General features: G+C 32.3%; 1 non-coding gene and 1 pseudogene across 1 annotated transcript; both read left to right on the top strand.

The window, feature by feature from the left end:
- The first annotated feature begins 248 nt into the window (after window positions 1–248).
- TRNAT-UGU (transfer RNA threonine (anticodon UGU)) lies at window positions 249–322 on the top strand. The gene has a single exon. It is a non-coding gene; the product is annotated as a tRNA-Thr (tRNA).
- Window positions 323–4,901: 4,579 nt separating this feature from the next.
- LOC128288977 (photosystem I P700 chlorophyll a apoprotein A1-like) overlaps window positions 4,902–5,000 on the top strand; it is a 2,508-nt pseudogene continuing 2,409 nt past the window's right edge.

Below are 5,000 nucleotides of genomic sequence, written 5' to 3'. Positions count from 1 at the left end.
TAAATCGAATTAGATTCTATCAACATTATTTGAATATTAGATTGAATCTACTATTATTATATTAAATATGTTATATTTATATTGTTTATATTATGGTATTAAAAATTAGAAAAATTCTAGTTTTTCTAAATTCGAGTCTCTAATTCATATTAATAATTCATATTAATTATGAATAACTAATAGATAGTTAATAGATAAGATCTAATAGTTTGCTGAATCCCTATGGATACCAAATTTCTATTATTTGAGCCCGCTTAGCTCAGAGGTTAGAGCATCGCATTTGTAATGCGATGGGTCATCGGTTCGATTCCGATAGCCGGCTTTCCCTATTTGTTTGCTTTTTGCCTTTTTTACATAATTTAGAATGTTTTTTTTGAAATCAAAGAACAAACAGTGAAAAAGCTTTTTCCCCTTTTCTTTCCAATTCTTTCCAAAGGTCAACAATCTGTTTATTATCTCGTCGAAACTTCCAATTAGGGATCAATTTGAGGAGTTAGATCTTTGCAGAATAAATCAAGAAAAAAAGGGAAACTCTTTTGGTTTAATTTATTTATCTATTTAATATTATATTCAATTTATTTATATATTATATCTATTTTATTATATATATTCTAAATATTTTATATCTAAATATTTTATATATTTTTATATTTATATATTAATATTATTTTTATATTATATATATATATTTATTTCTATTTTTGTATACATTATATACAATACAAAAAAACAAAAAAGTAAAGTATGGATATTGATCCAATTCATCTCATTAATATTTGTAGTACAATCCTTCAGTCGATTTCGCTTCATTTAGTTCAGTTTTAATTTCGGTTTATGAAATTTCAATAAAATTCAAATTAATAAGGAGTCCTTATGTCACGTTACCGAGGGCCCTGTTTCAAAAATACGTCTGGGGGCTTTACCGGGACTAACTAGTAAAGGCTCAGAGCCGGAAGCGATCTTAGAAACCAATCGCGCCCCGGTAAAAAATCTCAATACCGTATTCGTTTAGAAGAAAAACAAAAATTGCGTTTTCATTATGGCCTTACAGAACGACAATTACTTAAATACGTCGTATTGCCAGAAAAGCCAAAGGGTCAACAGGTCAGGTTTTACTACAATTACTTGAAATGCGGTTGATAACATCCTTTTCGATTGGGTATGGCTTCGACTATTCCTCAAGCCCGTCAATTAGTTAACCATAGACATATTTTAGTTAATGGGCGTACAGTAGATATACCAAGTTATCGCTGCAAACCCCGAGATATTATTTCAGCGAGGGATGAACAAAAATCTAGAACTCTGATTCAAAATTATCTTGATTCATCCACCAATGAGGAATTACCAAAAACATTTGACCTTTCACACATTACAATATAAAGGATTAGTCAATCAAATAATAGATAGGAAATGGGTTGGTTTGAAAATAAATGAATTGCTTGTCGTAGAATATTATTCTCGTCAGACTTAAACCTAACTAAAATAATAAAACAAGGGTTCTGCCCCCTTTTCACCTGAGTTAAGGTTAAGTAAAGGAAGACAGGGGAATGGGTTTGATTCGGAGATTTTTCTCCTATTCATGTATGATAGATACGTAAGGAGATTTTCATCCCCTGTATGCTATTTTACGTATTCCATATTAAAAAGGAATTGGGAATAGAGAACTAAAGAAGGGTCTAATTCTTTAGTATATGTTCTTATTTGATACATTGTAGTCAGTTACATTGGCGAATTAGGTGAAGGTGCGGAAAGAGAGGATCTGAACCTCGGTAAACAAGAGTCTACATAGCAGTTCCAATGTTACGCCTTTGAACCACTCGGCCATCTCTCCTACATAATTATTATGGCCGATACCCTGGAGCGAATAGCGAGTTACTCATATTAGATTGTTCGATAGGTACGAACAATATCAATTCTAACTAGGAAACTTGCTATAAAAATAGAAAACTTTTCATCACTTTTTTTTTATCACTTTTTCTTTAGCCTCCGGGCTCGAAGAATTTTTAAAAAATGGAATGGGTCTACTTTTATGTTATTTCGTACTGTACACTTCCTTTGTTTGTGAGATCATTTTATTTTCTCACGAGGGGTAATGAAAAGAGTTATAGAATGGATTGCTACCTATGCCTAGATCGCAGATAAATGGAAATTTTATTGATAAGACCTTTTCAATTGTAGCCAATATCTTATTACGAATAATTCCGACAACTTCAGGAGAAAAAGAGGCATTTACTTATTACAGAGATGGTGCGATTTGATTATTATTATATATATTTTACTTTATTCTCTTTATTCTTTATTTATTATTTACTTTTTTATTTACTTTACCACTCTCAGTCTTAGGAAAAAGACACATTATTCAGAATAGAAAAAAGGCTATTGAAAACAAAAAAGAAATCTACGCTTGTTGAAGGTGAAGTTTATAAATAAAGCAATTCCTTCTGTCGTGTATCCCCGATTAATGCAACCTCAGATGCTTCAATTGTTGATTCGAGTATTGAGCGAAAGGTTACACCTATGGGTCTGTATTGTGGGTCAACCCTACTACACTAGTACCAATAGGCGGCATAGAGGAAGAAGCACTACGCCTAGGAATCAACAACACGAAAACTTTGTTATTAATGATTCCCTTTCTTTATCGGGATCGGGAACTAAGAGAAATGGTTGGGACAACAAACATCCATCTTGTTCGTACTTTGGATACCCATATAACCATCGAAGATTGTTGAAGTGACTAATTCCTGGAAATTAAGGAGCGTTGAGAACAAAGAAATTGTTGGAGTTTACTTTTTTATCTAGTACGAACACGCTTGATGGTAAGAAAAGATCTTTTGCAAGAGGGTTGGCTAGAGATTTCTTGTAAAAACATTAGCCCCGCTCAGTTCATAATGACAATATTTCGACCTTTTTTTTAATTCCATGGATTATTCTCATTATGCACATAAAGGAGGAGCCGTATGAGGTGAAAATCTCATGTACGGTTTTGGAACGGAGAATTCTTTGAATCGAATGACGACCGTAACGGATGTCGGCTCAATCCGAAGGAAATTATGCGGAGGCCTTACAGAATTATTATGAAGCTATGCGACTAGAAATTGATCCCTATGATCGAAGTTATATACTATATAACATAGGCCTTATCCACACAAGTAATGGAGAGCATACAAAAGCTTTAGAATATTATTTTTCGAGCACTAGAACGAAACCCGTTCTTACCACAAGCTTTTAATAATATGGCTGTGATCTGTCATTACGTGCGACTATCTCCACTATAGAAATAAAAAAAGGAAAGAAAGAGCAAATACGCTAGTAAATAAATACGCTAGTAAATAAACACGCTAGTAAATAAAATACTAGAAAAAAAAATAGGCTTTCTACATATTGCATCGTCCAAAAAACGATTTTTATCAGCTGTAACAAAAAAAGAAACTTCATAGAAGTCGAAATATGAAGAAATATATATGCCTAGATACTTTATTCTATGGATAAAGATCTAATTGATAGAGGAAGCACCAAAGATCAATTAGCGAGGTTTTGAGCCGATACAATAAATAAGAACTGCTTATTTATGTCATGATATGAGATAAAAATTAGGAATCGACTTATGTAATAGAGCCGATCCCCTAAGTTATTGAGCAGCGGTGTAGCATCAGATCCCAAAGACAGTAAGTCTTTTTTATGAGGAAGAAGTCTTTTTCAAGGATTCTATATAAATTTCTATATGATATGAAACCGAGATAGTTACCTTTCAGAAAAATCTAACGGACGACAGCCCCGAAATGCCTATGCTTTATTTTTCTGAAGGTGGAGAAAAGATAAAACTTATTATTAATTTAATCCAAATTAGAGTTTGAAACTCATGTAATTAACCCCTTTTGGTTAACCCGAGACAAATCAATAGATCTATGAGAAATCTCATTCAATTGGATATATGGTAGGGTAAAAAAATGGGATACCAAAAGAATTGACTGCCGAGCCGTATGAGGTAGGAAACTCTCAAGTACGGTTCTAAGGAAGGAATTGAACCGCCTATTTCGACCGGGGAGAACAGGCCATCTGACAGGGGATTCTGAAATAGCGGAGGCTTGGTTCGATCAAGCCGCTGAGTATTGGAAACAGGCTATAGCGCTTACTCCTGGTAATTATATTGAAGCGCAGAATTGGTTAAAGATCACGCGGCGTTTCGAATAAGAACAAGAGCTCTCTGTTTATTTATTATTATTTTAGTTTTAGGATTCGAAATTGAATTAGAAATTAGAGAATTCTATTTAATTCTATTTCTATTTAATTTCTATTAAATCCATTTATTTAATATTTAATTTAATTAAATAAATTACGGTACTATTTAAATTATTAAATTGATTTTCTAGTCAATTTGACTATTTAAATTAAATAGTAAAAATATTAATTTAATTGGAATTGTTAATTGTGTAATGGTTTGGTTTTGTTGACCCATGGGTCAAATAAAACGGAGCATTTCTCTTTGGGAAAAACCAATCAAAGAATTTCATTATATCCTTTCTCAAATCGTTCTATTTCGTTTGATATTTCGTAAGGATAAGTAATACACGGATATAGCAAAATAAAATATATATATAATATATATATATTTTCTGCTTCTATTTCTATTAAAACTAAAACTAATAAAAACCCTCAAATGACTAACTATCGATACTGAGTATCCTGTAGTAATGAATGTGCACGTGATTTGGGATAGAGTAATATTGTTTGTTCTATCTATGTAAGACAAAAAAAACTCCACCTCGGAACTTCTAATTGAGATATGAATACACTACACCGGTTGCACAAAAAAATGGGTTTTGCACCAATGTAAGTAAAGTCCGAAAAGGTTTTATAAGATTAAAAGGTCCGTTGAGCGCCTCATGGATATGTCATAATAGATCCGAACACTTGCCCCGGATCGACTTCCAGATCATAATTGCTCTAGTGAATAACTAAAGAAAAATAGATAGATAAAAAATAGATAGATAGATGAGAGA

Source organism: Gossypium arboreum, unplaced genomic scaffold (genome assembly GCF_025698485.1).
Source record: "Gossypium arboreum isolate Shixiya-1 unplaced genomic scaffold, ASM2569848v2 Contig00367, whole genome shotgun sequence".
Taxonomy (NCBI): Eukaryota; Viridiplantae; Streptophyta; class Magnoliopsida; order Malvales; family Malvaceae; genus Gossypium; species Gossypium arboreum.
Note: the sequence above shows the minus strand (reverse complement) of the source record. Positions and strands in the feature narration are given on the sequence as shown.